Consider the following 17,444-nt stretch of genomic DNA (forward strand, 5'->3'; position numbering starts at 1 on the left):
AGGATGATATTCGATCTTTAGCAAGCGCCAGTTTAGGAAATAACCAAAGGAATGTGTGCAATTCTGGTCAATGCAATAATCAATTCTTTTAAAATTGTATGATAAAAGGTGGAGGGCTGAAGTATAACGCTTTGACCATCAAGACCACTTCATCACTCAATGAATTTACCACTGTTTCCTCTCCAATCATGCTGGTATGTGTCTTGGAGGGTAATTTGCAAATGGTGACATTTCAGTGCATCTTCAACCTTGTATTATAGTCGGTAAAGTTTTTGAACATTGAAGGTTCTGTCAACAAAACCTAGATGACGTACTCCAGTGAATGTTTTAGGTGGTGCACTCTGCTGCAATCGTGCTTTAGCAATTAAGGGAATAAATATTCAGGTATTGAAGAATGTGCAGTTAAGTGACTGCACTGTCGTAGAGGGTGTCCAGTTCCTTCAGTGGTATTTAAGCTGCATCCATCTAGGCAAATGAGAGAGTTCTGTTAAAAATCTAATTTGTGCGTCGCGGACGATGTAGGCTTCACGGAGACGAGAATTGAGTTAATAATCAAACAAAGTCGACCAACGGACATGCTATTGTAGTCAACTTCTTTATATGGGCGGGCACGTTCCATTTCTCCGAAATACTAGTTCCCAGGACGATCACACTGAGGAATTCAGTTACAATGAAGCCATAGAATGTCAATCGAATATGATTAGATTCTCATTTGTCAGAGTTATCATTGCTGCATTTGGTCCTTCTGTGGATCAATCCAATTCCAATCACTTTCTGATTTCAAGTTCCAATTCCCATCTGCGCCTGAAATTTCAACCCGTTTCCTCGACGAAATTTCTCCACCTGTCTTATAACTTCATAAGGACGCTGTAAGGACCAGCATAGATTTACAAACATGTTGCTAACTCTGTATAAAATGGAGCTTCGTGGAATGATTGGTTAGGCTGGGATTATTCTCCTTGAAACAAAGGAGGTGGAGAGGAGCTCTATAATCACATAATAACATTTATAAACGGTCAATATTCGTGGGATCTTGACAGGGTAGATACGGGCAGGTGGCTTGCCCTATGCTCTGAGAAGAGAACCAGAGGACATAATCTCAGAATTAGATATTGCCTATTTAATTCAGAAATGATGAGTAATTTCTTTGCTCAGGGGTCAGAGAGTCTGTGTCATTTTTGTGGCACCCAATGTTGAGACTGCGTTGTTGGGTATTTTCAAACTGTGCCAGATAGTTGATCAGAAAGGTGATGGAACTTTGTCGAGGTAAGTGAGAAGAATCAAGTTGAAGATTATCAGATCAACCATGAGTTCGTTGAATGGTGGGGCAGACTCGATGGGCTGAGTGGCATACTTCCACTTTGTTTAACATTTGGTCTAACGCCTTATTTTATTCATAAGTTCAGAATTATGAGGGGATGGGCTGAAGTGATAGGAAACTTTTATGAAACCGATCAGACAGATCAGGAACAAGCCTCATAAACTCAGGAAGAAGAAATGTTCTGTGGCCTGGGTGCAACAAATGACACTGGGCATAGTACAGTTGGCTGTGTACTGAAGCTGTGATTGCTGAAGAAAGTTGGTGGATCTTGTACAGTTGGCAAGTCAGTGATCTCGCTGGATGTTGGATCGTTGTATGGTTCACACATATCAGAAATTTGTGGAAGAATGAAAGGTTCGTTTCATTGGAGAAGTTTTCTGCGGTTCCAATTCCGAGTGACTGTTTGAAATACTGATCTGAGCATTGTGTGAAGTGTTTGGTTAAAATACTCATGAACAACCCCACTGGATAAACCTGTGCTCCCGATCTCTTGTTATCTGTTTCTCTTTCTTTCGATGTAACTTCATAGAAAGACAAGATGGAACGTGGGGCGGAAAGAAAAAATGTGTTCTTTCTCATTACACCAATTTAATGTAAAATTGAATAGAATGACTGCTCTCGCTCTTCATTTCGACTTTAATGTGGTGCGTATTGCTCGTCAATCTCCCGTGCAGTAAAGGGCAAGAACAAGATTCACGATCCAGTGTATAAACAGAGTGTGAGGTGCAAAGAAAAACTGCTGGAGCAGTTTGTAAAGTTAGCAACCAGAGTGTGACTCGGATCCGTGAATGTGGAGAACAACAGTATAATAACCCACCACCATAATCGCTCGGTCTCCTCAGCACATTTTGTAGAGCGGTGGCATGTGACCTCATCAGGTTACATGCAGTGAAAGCCATGGATGAGAAGTTTCCAGAGGGGAATCGAATGCACACCAATGTGTTTCAGCTTTCACCAGAATTTTAATGACAGCAAATTCCAATAAATAGCCATGCTCGTCAGAATGAATAGCTGTCAGTGATACATTCTGAGTCAGAACTGTGTCAGAATCAAACAGACAACAAGACTTTTTACATCATATTCTCACCTTCATTTGACTCATAATTTCTTCAGTGACTTTCTCTCTCACGTGGAGAAGCAGCCATGGAGACGGAAATAAAGGCGATATTGTGGCTCAACGGCCTTTCTCATATGGCTCAACCTGAATTGGATTAAACCGCAAGAAACGCTGTTTGTTCGTTTCATTTTAATTTTGCTGCAACCTGACAATGTTCATTGTAATATCGCAAGTGAATTAGATTTATCCCATTGGAACGATTAATGTTGTATTCAAATTTGCTCCGACTTTATTTCAGCTTAAGGAGAATACTTCTTAGGAAAGCAGAGGGTTAAAGTCCAGTTTTGTTGCTCGTTACGTTGGCAGATTTCACTGAGTATCAAATGGACCAAACATCATGGTGTTTGTCCTCACATCTTTAACGCATGTGATTAAAGCACGAAGTCGATCTCCAAGCAACTGATCACTTCCTATTTATTATGTAATATCTTCCCATCGCAATAGAAAAAATCCACTCAGTTCCATTTACAATGCTTGAAGTGGAATATTATGCCAAATCTTTCAAAATTTAGAGTTTCAGAATCGAATCTTATTCAGCTGCATATCTTCACGAAAAGTCTTTACATTTAAAGTCAACCAAATTAGACATTGTTTCCCCGCAACTTCCGACCGGCTACACCCCACCCCTACTCCTTTACCTATCCACACGCTGTCGCTCCCCTTGTGAAATTTATTCCTTGTATGTCACCAAATATGCCTTTCCAAATATTTTGAAAAACAGATTCTCGGAATGACAGTGATTCTGTTCTCATCATTTCTTTGTCATTCAAAGGTTTTATTCAAAGGTATTGAATGCCTGACATCTAGATGTTAACTTACTTGAAAGAGGAAATTTTCTACCAATTTACTCTGTCCAAACATTTCATAACCGGAAAACCCCCCACTAAGTCTTCCTTGGTTCATGGATAACTGTTCTCAATTTTCCAAGAAGACAAGTGAATAAAATCTCATCCTCAGTACACCTCGCCAGCATCGTTTCTAATGGCTTTACACCCCAGTAAACATCATCATTATCCTCTCCGATAGAATCACAGAATCCTACAGTGTAGAAAGAGCATTTCAGTCATTCGAGCTGGTGTCGACTCTCTGAAGGTCATCTCACCCAGAGCAAGCTCCCCTCCCTATTCCCGTATATTTCACCTGAGGAAGAGTGAGCCCTCCCCCTTATGATTTCAAATAAACCGGTTGGACTATAACCTGTCGTCCTGTGACTTCTGACCTTGTCCCCGCGTTACCCATGGCTAATTCACCTAACTGAGTTAATTCACTCCCTGGACACGAGAGGGCAATTTAACTTTGCCAATCAACCTAATCCTCCGAGCGAACAGCAGTGCGAATTACTGACACAATGTTCCATCATAGTGAGCAATTGCTGTATCATTTTTTAATGGCTTTATACCCTGGTAACTCAGCCTCATCAAAGCAAATCAACCCAAATTCAATGTATCGAAACACTACTCTGTCCATTACAATTTCATTCATGCTGAGGGAAATGTTTCTGCAATCATATTTGAAGGTTTTTACGCTGTTTCTTCCTCACCGTCCTGCTTCCAGTAAACACTTCAATCCAGTACAAGTCTGTCAAATGCTTTTCATTCCAACACAAATACAATGCACTGTTTGCTGAAGTCACGTGTTTGTACTTTCACTGACACTCTGCCTCCCTGAGAGCTGCAGCCCTTCCCCACACTGATTCAGGCAGCACTGTCCTTCCTGTGGCATGCACCATCGAGAACGGAAGGACAGGTATCAATGCCCGAACTTGGGAATGGAGTGACAGTTTTAAAACATTTACACTGTTCCCAGCGGAGAATTGAGCCCTGTGACAGGCGGGGACATTAACCACGATACTACCGAGGACAGGAGTGTCAAAGGAGGCCCTTCAGCCAATTGTGGCCACACTTGTCAAAAACAACTGCCGAATGAACTGAATCGGATTTCTCAATGCTTTTCCCACAGCCTTATATGTCTTGGCATCACAAGATCACATCTTAATATCTATTCAGGTTATACGGGTTTTTGCCGCTCTGAACAATGCAGGCAGTGTATTCTAAACTCCAACCACCCACTGGCTGATAAAGTTTTTTGCACATCTTCTCAAACCTTTCTGCCTTTCTCCTTAAATCTCTGGCCCCTGCTGATCGATCCCTCCATCAATGGGAATCTCGTTCAGTCAAATCTGTCCATACCCTAACTCATTCATGACTTATGTACATCTCCTTTACAATGAGACAAACAGTCCACTCTGTCCTGTCTTTCTTCACAACTGAAACTCTTCGTCCCAAACAACATCTTGGTAAATATCTCCTGCAATGTTCTCAGTGTGATGACATCCCTGCACACAACACTCTTGCTTGAGCCTAATGAGCATTTGTTTTAAAAGTTCTGGATTAGTATGAGGGCGATTCTGGCTAAGCAGAATTTATTATCCATTCCGAATTGCCCAGAGGGCAGTTGAGACTCAACCATATTACTATGAGTCTGAAGTCACATGCAGGCCAGACCAAGTAAGGATAGCAGATTCCATCCTGAAATGACATCAGTAAACCAGATGTTTATTTTTCAACAATTGTCAATGGATCTATAGTAGTCATTAGATTCATCAATGCAGATATTTGCTGAATCCAAATTTTACAATCTGACATGGTGGGACTCAGGCCCGAGTACCCAGACTATTACCTCGGTTTCAGGATTATCAGTCCTATGAAATTACAGCGAGAGCAACGCAGAAAGTCACAAAAGCTGATCGTTTCCAATAAAATCTCTTTTTCGCAAAACTGCCTTGGGTCTTTTCCATGAGCCTGACGCTCCAATTGTCTCTGGCCTATGCCAGTAAAAGCTGCTACATGGGGATTGATTTCACAACTGCGGTATTCAAATGGATCGACTTGTTTGGAGGTCCCGATGGTGGGATTGGGGCACGTTCACCCAGCAACAGTGACCGCAGGACAGACAGTACAGTATCAATGTGAAGAAGAGTGATGGATTGTGCATTGCCTCAGAGAAATGGGAGGAGGGACCGAAAGGAGGATTAATGATCGTGGGAAGGAGAGAAATCTCCGACAACGGATGAGTTTGAATCCTGATATATGAAACGCAGAGATGTGAAAGAGTGGAATTTGAAGGTAAAACAATTGTTTCTTACCATGTGCCACAGAAAGGACAACGGAGAGAACACTTAGTGTCGTGTATGGTTTCGAACCGAGGTTGCTGTGGTCACAATGCAAAATACAGATGACCACGATCACAGCAACAACGGAACAGGATACTTGCAAGCAGCAATAAGTGTACTAGCAGAGGAAATGATCGGAAAAACAGCAAATGTAAAATATCAGTACACAGCGAAGAGTGACAGGCATGTGGGAACTGCGAATGAATTGAATCTTTAAATTCGATGTCTTCAGAGGCTGTGAAGATCCTTGAATGAGAATGTTGAAAACTGAGATTGATAGATTTCGCCAAAATATCAAAGACTCGGGGGACAGTACAGGATATTGTTGAAATGTATGTTTCAGTAGCATTTTAGCTTAACATCGGCGACTTCACCAGCTTCCTCAAGGCAATAACCAATGTTGCAGATAACCACACATAATCTCAGTTCACAGCCTCGATTCAGAGAAACTGCGGCACAGCCTCCCAGATCCAACCGGAAATGGGGATGGGATGAGTGCGCGATGTTACTCTCTGGCTCCAGTGATGCAATAGGTGACAGTGCGGTCTTTCTATGATGATATAGAGGCGCAAGAAATTCCTAGGTTGAGTATGCTCCTGATCAAGGGAATAGTTGTGCCCGTTTGTACTATCATAGCGATTTATAGTGCATCTTGCTAAGACAGCTGAGTGGCACAATTGAAGCGTGTTGAGCCGTTAACTTTGCAGTGGTGGGTTTAACAGATGCTTTTGTTATTTGGATCTGTGTTTCCGACACTGGCGATGGAAGCTGCTTTTGCTTGCATCAGCTCAGAATCGGTTTCTTCCACACAGTCAAGACTGATACCTGGAGAAGGTAGTGTTGGGGTGATATTTTGAACTGGTTATCCTTGGGGGCTGGGACACGGAAACGGTGATGTTTAAGTTCGACGAATAACAACCCGAATGCAAGCCTGACCTCAGGAACATAGATAATAACATTAATTTCCTGCAATCCCATTCATTCATGTCCCTTATGCAGAATCTTCACCCAGTCCTGCCTAGAGAGACTCCAGGGCCAGAAAAACATGAGCTGACACTTAATTCAAGAATCCCCATCGTTTGGGGAAGCAGGGTTGTCGGCCCTTCCAGTCCAGGTGGTCCAACCGAAACGCATCGCACCAGGACCCACGGTATTCCCTATCCCATAAACCTGCATTTCCCATTGTTGATCCCTGCAACTGGCACATCATTGGTCATGAGGGAGAAATAAAAACACAAACACACAGCGAATGTGCAGACTGCCCACATACAGAGACCCGAGGCTGGGATCGCACCCGGGTGTGTGGCGTAGCCAGGCAGCAACGAACAAGGGGTGAAGAATAAATGTTATCCTGACCAGTGATAATCACACCCTATGGGTGAATGAGAAAGAATGAAAACACATTCACAACATGGAAAACAGGATTTGTATTTGTGTGGCCACAATTTGAAAGGATCGTTCACCCTGGGTTGGAAAAAGGACACCGATGCCACAGAGAAAGCAGGGTAATGTGGGAACTGCAGGAAGAGATTCAATTAACCACAGAAATGGAAACTCATTTAATCAGTAACACTGGGGACAAGCCGTTCACCAGTTCCGTGTGTGGGAAGGGATCACTGAGCAAAACAACCTCCGGAGACTCCAGCAGGATGACACATCCCATCAGGTGTTCGATTATGCTGTCAATGCTGCAGTTAATCCCAACCAGCTATTTGTTCCATAGCGTCAATCATAGAGTCATACAGCATGAAATCAGGCCCGTCAGTGCAACCAATCCATGCTGAACGTACTGCCAAACTAATCTAGTCCCATCTGTCTCCTGCTGTACCCGCTGAGTGGTTATAATGCCCTTGTAGTTTTACATCCAAAAATCCAAGTAATATTTTGGGGACAGAGGGTTCAGGTCCTGGCATGACAGATAGTGGAGCTTGAATTCAAAAAGCACCTGGAATTGAAGAGTCTAGTGATGACCTGAATCAGTTGTGTGGAAACTCCCATCTGATTCACTCATGCCAGTTCGTGAAGCAAACTGTCATATTCATCTGCTCTGTCCCACAGGAGACTCCAGATAGATAATATTGTGGTTGACTCTTAACTGTCCTCTGGGAAAAAAACTGATGTACTAGGCATGAATAAATTTATTTTTAAAATCCCACTTTCCCATTCATTTTTGGATCTAATTGTTCTTTAAATGTTGCAAATGTACCCTCATCCATCACTTCCTCAGCATGTAAAAAACCTTCTCTAAAAGAAAGCCTCACATGTCTTTTTTTAACTTTCTGTCTTTTCATCTTAAACATATGCCCTCTCATCTTGAAATCCCCCTCCTGGGAAAAGCCAGCTATCGTTAACTCTAACTTTCCTCTCAAGAAGTCATAAATTTCTGTCAGGTCGCCGCTCAAACCCCTAACCTAGAGTGAAAACAGTCTCAACTAGGAGAAAGTAAGAACTGTGGATGAGGGATCAGAGTCGATAGTGTTGTGCTGGGAAAGCACAGCAGGTCAGACAGCATTTGAGGAGCTGGAGAATCGACGTTTCAGGGAAGAGCCTGATGAACGACACTTGCGCAAAAAATGATTCCCCTGCTCCTCGCATGCTGCCTTACCTGTTGTGGTTTTCCAGCACCCCAATCTCAAATCTGAAAATAGTCTCAGCCTATCCAGCCTTTCATTATAACTCAAACATTCCACACACGGCAACATGCGTGTATACCTTTTCTGAACCTGCTCCAGCTGAATAATATCATTCCTACAACTGGGCGACCGGAACTGGACATAATATTCCAGAAGAGGCCTCATCAATATCCTGAAAACCTTCAACATAACGTCTCGATTACTATACACAAAGGACTGAGCAATGATGGGAAGTATGTTAAATACCTTTGAACACCTTGTCTGTAGGTGATAGAATTATGTACCTGCATCCCGAGCTTCCGTGTTCTCCAACACTACGCAAAGCCCTACTCTTTGTGTTGTACCAAAATGCAATACCTTCCATTTATCCAGATTGAACTCCATGTTAATTTTTTCAGTCCAACGACTCATTGGATTAATATCCTTTTGAAACTTAGATAATCTTCCTCACTGTCTACAATTCTGATGTCGTCTGCAAACCTACGCAGCATGCCTGCTGTGTGTTCCACTGCTTTCTCATATAGATCACTGATTCATATTTACTTGGAGTGGCCGTGATTTAGCAGTGTGTAGATCATACAACAGTTAGTCATGCAATTAACCTGAGGAAGAAAGCCGCAGACTGCAGGGAGATATTAAACAACTGGAAATAAAAATGGTGACAACAATTCATTCCAGGGAAGTGGGTGATGGTGAAGGAAAATCAAACTTCAAACCAGCCGCCCTCACTCCAGTTGTCTCAGCAAGATGCACTGTAGATCGCTGTCATTATAAACGGGAACAAATTTCCCTTCTGCCCTGCCTTTGACCAGGAGCATTCGCAACCACGGAACTGCTTACGCCTCTAAACCCTCATAGAAGTACCGTGCATTCTCCGGAGCCATCGGAGTATCTCTGAGACCTCATTCCCATCCCGATTTCAAGTTGGATCTTTGTGACTGCGCCACTCAGTTCCTCTGATTCTGGGGCTGGGAACTGGGACTCTGTGGCAGCAGTGGTTACTGCCTTGTGTGGGGGGAGCTGGTGAAGGAGCCGATGTTAAACTGCATTGCTATTGGAGCATACATTTCAACAAAACCTGCACTGTCCCCGGAATCTTTGATGTTTTGGAGAAATCTATTTATCTCAGCCTTCAGCATATTATTGATGGAATCACCCCAGCCTCTGTGGGCACCAATGTTAAACGGTTAGCCCATTCTGAGTTCCCACATATCTGCCACTGTTCGCTAAGCACTAATATTCTGTGTTCGGTACTCTGCCTAACATTGTCTTTACTACTGTACTTATAGCACCATGGCTGCGTGCTGATATATGGGATGCCGCGATCGTATAGTGGTTAGTACTCTGCGTTGTGGCCGCAGAAACCTCGGTTCGAGTCCGAGTCACGGCAGTAGTTTCTCTATTTGCCCCAGTTTTTGTGAAGCACACAAAGGTATAAGTTGTTTTAACATGGATATTTTGTCCAAGGCAATGATCTTTTTCCTTCAATTTCTGCTCGCTCATAACTCGGTGTTTCATATGTCAGCATTCAAATCCGCCCGTTCTCAGAGACTTCTTCCCTCCAACGATCATTAACCCGACTTTCCGTCCAACACCCCCATTTCATTAATTTGAGGATGCCGGTGTTGGACTATGGTGTACAAAGTTAATAATCACACAACACCAGGTTATAGTCTTACATGTTTAATTGAAGCACTAGCTTTCGGAACGCTGCTCTTTCTTCATGTGGCTGTGGAGTCATATCCTATTTCATTAAGGCACTGCCGAATCTAACACTGACTCTCACATTGACACCGTTCAGTCTGTGCTGCTGAGGTCACTGTTGCTGGGTGAACGTGCCCCAACCCCACGATCTGGACCTGCAGACCAGTTGATCCATTTGGTTACCACTATTGTGAGATCAATACTCATGTAACAACTTTTACTGAGACGGCCAAGAGATTATTGGAGGGTCAAGCTCAGGAAAATGACACAGGACAGTATCGGGGAAAAGATCAGTTTGACCGGTTTTCTGCCACGGCCGAGCGCTCTTACCGCTAGACTGTTAATTCAGACACCAGGGACTCGGGTTTGACGCCGACCATGCTAGGTGGTAGAATTGGGATTCAGTAAATATCTGGAATTACGAATCTAATAACTCCTATAAATCCATGGTCAATTGTTGAAAAAAAAACATCAGTTTCACTGGCGTCCTTTAAAGAAGGAAACTGCCATTCTTATCTGGTAGGGCCTCCATATGACTCCAGACTCACTGCAATATAGTTGAGACTCAGTCCCCGCTGTGTACTTAGATATAGCAAAATATGCTGCCGAGCCAGCGATGCCCTCATAAAGTAACAGAATAAAAGATGTTTATTTGGCTCCAGCTCGAGTACTGTGTGCAGTTCTACAATTCACATTCTCGCATGGATGTGATCGCACTGGGAACAGTGCAGGAGAGATTCACTGGAGTATTGTCTGGCTGAATAGTTTCAGTTATGAGGACAGACTGGGGCTGTTTGTCGCCGAGCAGCAGAGTTTGGGGAAGACATGACTGAGATGTACAAAACAATCAGGGATACGGATCGGATAGATTGAAAGTAGCGTTTCCTGTTGATGGAGGGATCGAATACTGGGCCAAGAGATGTCGGGAAAAGGCAGAAAGGTTTGGGTAGATGTGCGCAAAGCAGAAACCCGTTTCACCTGAAAAAAATTTCAGATGAGACTTTGTGATGCCAAGACATATAAGGCTATGGGCTGAATGATGGAAAACTTGATTCAGGTCGTTAAGCAGTTGTGTTGGACAAGTGCGGCCACAACAGGCTGAAGGGCCTCCTTCGACGTTGTTGTCCTCGGCAGTATCATGGTTAGTGTCCCCGCCTGTCACAGGGCTCAATTCTCCGCTAGGGACATCGTAAAGGTTTTAAACCTGTCACTCTGTTCTCCAGTGAAGGTTATTAATGCCTGGCCTTCCATTCTCGATTGGATATGTCACAGGAAGGACAGTGTTGTCTGAATCAGCGTGGGGAAGGACTGCAGCTCCTGGAGAGAGAGAGAGTGTCAGTGACAGTGCAAACACGTAACTTCTGCAAACTACACATTGTATCTGTGTAGGAATGAAAACAATTTTATCGATTTATTTCTGACGTAAATGTTTGCTTAAAGCAGGAACCTGAGGAAGAAAACAGTGTAATCCATTCAGTTATGAGTGCAGAAACATTTGCTGCAGCACGAATGAGGTTGTACAGCGCAGAATCGCGTTTGGATGCATTGAATTAAGGTTGATGGGCGCAGCTTGCTTTCACTAGGCTGAGTTACCAGTGTATAAAGCTATTAAACATGGTGCAGATGGTGCTCACTGTTATGATTTAATTGCTGAGTGGCTCGCACTGATTTTAGATCTGTAATTGAGGTGGATTGACCATGTTAAATTGCCCTGTCATGTCCAGGGAGTGAAATCACTAAGTTAGGTGAATTAGCCATGGGTAATGCGGGGATAATGTCAGCAGTCACACGACGCAATGTTTTATTCCAGTAGGTTTATTTGAAATCACAAGCCAGAGGGCTGTTCTTTCTTCAGGTGAAATATATGGGAGAGAGTGGGGGGCTAGGCCTGGTTATGATGCTCTTCAGAGTGACCCTATAGACTCGATTGGGTGAATTGTACTTTCTGAATTGTCGGCAATCTGTGATTCTATCAGAGAGGACACTGCCAGCGTTTACTGGGCTGCAAAGACATTAGAGACGACGCTGACGGCGTTTAGTGGGGATTGGATTTTATTTATTTGTGTGTTGAAAAATTTGGAACTGAACCAAGGAAAACCGAATGGAAGTTCTCCAGAGTATGTGAGGTTTGGAGGGAGGAAATAGGTGGTAAATTCACTCTTTCAAGTTACTAAATTTCTGAACGTCAGGTATTCAAAACCATTGATGTAGGACAAAGAAATGATGGGAACAGAATTTCTGTCACTCAGAGAATCCGTTTCCAAAATATTTGGGAAGGCACATTTAGAGACACACAAGCAGTGAGTTTCACCAGGGGAGAGAGACAGCCTGTGGCTGGGTAAAAGTGATAAAGTGGGGTGTGCGGGATGGAAGGTGCGAGGAAACAATGTCTAATTTGGATGAATTGAAATGTAAAGAAACATCAAAAACGTATGCAGCCGAATAAGAGTCAGCAAAAATTTCAGAGTTTTGAAAGATTTGCATTAATATTCGACATTAAACATTGTAAATGGAACTGAGCAGATTTTATAGATTGTCAAGGAAAGATATTCCATAATGAATAGGAAGTGACACGTCGCTTGGAAATCGATGTTCTGCTTTAGTTTCATGCCTTAAAGATGGGAGGACAATCGCCATGATGTTGGGTTCATTAGATACCCACTGAAATTTGCCAAAGTAACTGAGCATCAAAACTGGCTTTTTCTTTGTTAGTTAAACTTTCAGTTTTTCTCATCAGTATTTTCTTTAAGCTGTAATAAATTCGGATCAAAATTGAATACAATATTAAACATTCCAATGATACAAATCCAATTCACTTCCGATCATTGCAATGAGCAGAGTGAGGTTGCAGCAAAATTAATAAAATGAAGCGAACAAAACTGCATTTCCGGGAAATTTACCCAGATCAGGTTCAGCCATATGAGAAAAGCCATCGAGCTAAAACATCACCTTCACTTCTCTCTCCATATATACTTCCTCGCGTGAAGGAGAAACTGACTGAAGAAATTATGAGTCAAGAGTAAATATGCGTTTGAATGTGACGGGAATTTCTTGTTCGCTGGTTTATTCTGAGACAGTTCCGACTTGGAATGAATCAAGGACAGCTATTCCTTCCAAGGATGGTGTCAATTCCTTGGATTTTGCTGATATTATCATTCCGCTGAAAGCAGAAACATAATGGTGTGGATTCGATTCCGCTCAAGGAATTTCTCATCCCCTATTAGCACCATATGTAATCTTAACAGGGTCACATGTAAGTTCCTTTGTTTTGCGAGGAAATGGCCCCGAGGTTATGGCGACCGGTTGGTAATTCATCGTTCACACGTGGGTTCAAATCCTACTCTGGTTGTTACTTCTATTAAACGCAGCTGTGGTTTTCCTTTGTGCCTCGCACCTTTAGTGTATATTAGATGGATAATCTTGCTCTTGCCCTTCATTGCACCAGAGATTTGCGATAAATTGAGACCACATCAAAGTCGAAATAAACCAATTTGATTCTGTTGTAAGTTGAATTGGGATAATGAAAAGGAGTGCAACTTTTGTTTCCTCCCTTCATTCCATCTTGACTTTATATGAATATACATCGAATGAAAGAGAAACAAATAAGGAGAGATCGAGAGCAATAGTTTATCCAGTGGGATTGTGAATGAGTATTTTGATGTAACACTCCACACAAAGGTCTGATCAGTATTTCAAACAGTCAATTGGAATTGGAATTGCAGAAAACTTCTCCAATGAAACAAACCTCTCATTCTTTCACAAACTATTGCCGTGTGAATCACACTGCGATCGATCATCCAGCACGATCACCAAGTTGCCAACAGCATTAGATCCACCAATTTTCTTTAGCAATCACAACTTCTGCACATATCCATCTGCGGTGTGCCCACTGCCATTTGTTGTTTCCAGGCCACAACACATTTCTTGTTCATGGGTTTATCAGCCTTGTTCCTGATCTTTCTGACAAGTTTGAGAAACCTTTTCTACCACTTCATCCCATCCCCTCACAATTCCAAACTTATCAATAGAATAATACGTTCGACCAAATGATGTAGGATTGGAAGTCGGCCATTCAACCCATCGAGTCTGCTCCACCATTCAACGAACTCTTGGCTGACCTGATAATCCTCAACTCCATTCTCCAGCCTTAAGTCGACAGAGCTTCATCGTCTTTCTGGTTAAATATCTGTCTGGTACATTTTGAAAATACACAATAACTCAGCCTAAACAAAAGTTTCTGGAAAGGGTTCCACAGAATCACTGGACCCTGAACAAAGAAAATACTCCTCATCGCTGAATTAAATTGGCAATAACTAATTGTGACTTCATGTCCTCTGGTGCTCTCCTCGTACCAGAGGGCAAACTACCTGCCCGTAACTACCTTGTTAAGATCCCATGAATATTGAACGTTTATAAATGTTATTATGTGATTTTCGAGCTCCCCTCCGCCTCCTTTGTTTTGAGGAGAATAATCCCAGCCTAACCAATCATTTTACGAAGGTCCAGTTTATCCAATGTTGACAACATCCTCGCAAATCTCTGCTGTCCCCTGCAGCGTCCGTACATATTATGAAGGCAAGTAGAGAAATTTATGCGAGGAAACGATTGAAATTTCAAACACAGATGGGAAATGGAACTTGAAATCAGACAGCGACTGGAATCAGATCGTTCCACACAAGGACGGAATACAGTAATGATAACTCTGACAAATGAGAATGTAATCATATCCCACTGACATTCAATGGCTTTACTGTAACCAAACTAACCCATGTAATCGTCCACAGAGCTAGTATTTAGGGAAAAAAGGATATGAACTGGCTATATAAACACTTTGACAACAAAAACATGTTATTTGGTAGACATGTTTTGATTATAAACTCAACTCGTGTCACCGTGATTCCTAAATCGTTTGCAACGCACAAATGAGACGTGGAATACGACTCTCTCCATTTGCTTATATGGGTGTAACTTCAATAACATTTAAGGAACTGAATACCATTTACGACAATTCAATCACTTGTTTGTATCTTCTTCAATACCTGCAATATTTATTCTCTTCACCGCTAAGGCACAATTCAACAGAGTGCACGAACTACAAGATGCACTGGAGTAAGTCATCTGGGCATTTTGACAGAACGTTCAAAGCTCAACAGCTGGACTGACTATAAGGACAATGTTGGAAGATGCAACGAAACGTCACCATTTGCAAGTTACCCTCCAAGGCGCGTAGCACCCTGACTTGGAAAGGAATCAGTGATAAACGCATTGAGTGGTGAAACAGTCTTGATGGGCAACATTGCATATTTCAGCCTTTCATCATTTATCTTACAATTTAAAAAAAAATGTTGATTTATGCGGTGACCAGACTTGTGCTCAGTCCTTTAGCTCTTCCCTAAACTGGTGGTTGCTAAAGTTCTACTATCATCCACAGCCTGTGGTCAACAACAGAAAATATCCGAAAACCCTCTCAATCAACTGATTACCCTCAAGATTAGAGTGGTATTGGAGAAGCACAGCAGGTCCGGCAGCATCTGAGGAGCAGGAAAGTGAAGGTTTTGGGCAAAAGCCCTTTATCTGAAATGAGACTGGGACCATATGGGATGGAGAGATAAATGGGAGGGTGTGTGGCTGGGGGGAACGTAGCTGAGAGCGCAGTAAGTGGATGGAGGTGGGGGGTGAACATGATATGTCAGAGAAGAAGGTGTCGTGGATATGTGGGAATGAGAATGCATAGGTGGGACACGTCAGGAGGACGGTGTTGAGCTGGAGGTTGGGAACTGGGGAAAGGTAGGGGAGGGGAAAATGAGGAAACTGGTGAAGTCCGAATTGATGCCATAGCGTTGAAGGGTCGCAAGGTGAAAGATGAGGCTTTCTTCTTCCAAGCATCGGGTGGTGAGGCAGTGGCGATGGAGGAGGCCCAGGACCTGCATGTCCTTGGGAGAGTGGGAGGGGGAGTTGAAATGTTTGGCCAAGGCACACTGGGGTTGATTCTTGCGAGTGTCCTCGAGATATTTTCTGAAGTGCTCTGCGAGAAGACATCCAGTCTCCCCAGTTTAGAGGAGACAACATCGGGAGCAACAGATACAATAAATGACATGTGTGGAAGTGCAGGTGAACCTTTTATGGATGTGGAATCCTCCATTTGAGCCGTGGACGGAGGTGATGGAGTAGATGTGGGTGCAGGTTTTGCAGGTCCTGCAGTGACAGAGGAAGTTGCTAGGAGGAAAGGGTGAATCATTGGAGGGCGTGGACTTGACTAGGTAGTCACGGAGCGAACGGTCTTGGCAGAAAGTGGATAGGGGTGGCGTCTGTTTAGAGGTGGCGAAACTGCCATCGGATGATGTGATTTATGTGGAGGCTGGTAGGATAGAGGATGAGGACCTTGTTGCGGTTGGAGGTGTGGACTTCGTGGGCGGAGGTACGGGACATGGATGAGATGCGTTTGAGAGCATCTTAAACCAGAAAGGAGGGGAAGTTCCGGTCTTTAAAGAAGGAGGACATCTGGTGTGTTCTGTGGCGGAACTGGTCCTTTGGGAGCAGATGCGATGGAGGTGGAGGAATTGGGAATACAGGATAACATTTACACAACAGGTGGGCTGGGAGGAGGTATAATCGAGACAGCTCTGGGAGTCAGTGGGTTTGTAAAAAGTGTCAGTAACACTGACCTCGAGTGAGAAATTTCCTTCCCCACCACTATCCACTTTTCACAAAGACTGTTTCCTCCACGACTACCTAGTCAAGTCCACATCCTCCAATGACCAACCCTCCCCTCCCGGCACCTTCCCCTGCCACCGCAGGAATTGCAAAACCTGCACCCAAATCTTCCCCCTCACATCCTTCCAAAGCTCCATTGGAGCCTTCCACATCTATCAGATGTGCATCTGCACTTCCACACTTGTCATTTATTGCATCCATTTCTCACGATGCGGTCTCTTCTACATTGGGGCCACCGGACATCTTCTCGCAGAGCGCTTCACAGAACATTCGCAGGACACCCGCAACATTCAACCCAACGCCCCGTGAACAAACACATCAACTACCCCTCCCCACCCACTCTCCTGGGCCTCCTCCACCGCCATTACCTCACCACCTGACGCCTCATCTTCCACCTCGGGACCCTTCAACCCCAGGGCATCAATGTGGTATTCACCAGATTACTCCTCTCCCCACGCCCACCTTATCAGAGTTCCAGCCTTCTAGCTTGGCACCATCCTACTGACGTGTACCACCTGTCTATCTTCCTTCCCACCTATCCGCTCCACCCTCTTCTCCGACCTATCACCTTTAACCCCACCTCCATCCACCTACAGCATTCTCAGCTAAATTCTTCCCAGACCCAGCCCTCCCGTTTTTCTCTCCACCCTCGAGGCTCCTAGCTTTCGTCCTGATGAAGGGCTTTTGCCCAAAACATCATTTTTTTTGCAACTCGGATGCTGCCTGACCTGCTGTGTTTCTTCAGAACCACTTTAATCTTGACTCTGATCTCCAGCATCTACA

At 43.6% G+C, this 17,444-nt stretch overlaps 1 non-coding gene across 1 annotated transcript; it reads left to right on the forward strand.

The window, feature by feature from the left end:
* Nucleotides 1–9,561: 9,561 nt before the first annotated feature.
* On the forward strand, nucleotides 9,562–9,633 carry trnah-gug (transfer RNA histidin (anticodon GUG)). The gene has a single exon. It is a non-coding gene; the product is annotated as a tRNA-His (tRNA).
* Nucleotides 9,634–17,444: the final 7,811 nt, after the last annotated feature.

This window comes from Chiloscyllium plagiosum, unplaced genomic scaffold, assembly GCF_037043375.1.
Source record: "Chiloscyllium plagiosum isolate Xiang-an unplaced genomic scaffold, Cpla_swu_hap1 HiC_scaffold_42, whole genome shotgun sequence".
In the NCBI taxonomy this organism is placed as follows: Eukaryota; Metazoa; Chordata; class Chondrichthyes; order Orectolobiformes; family Hemiscylliidae; genus Chiloscyllium; species Chiloscyllium plagiosum.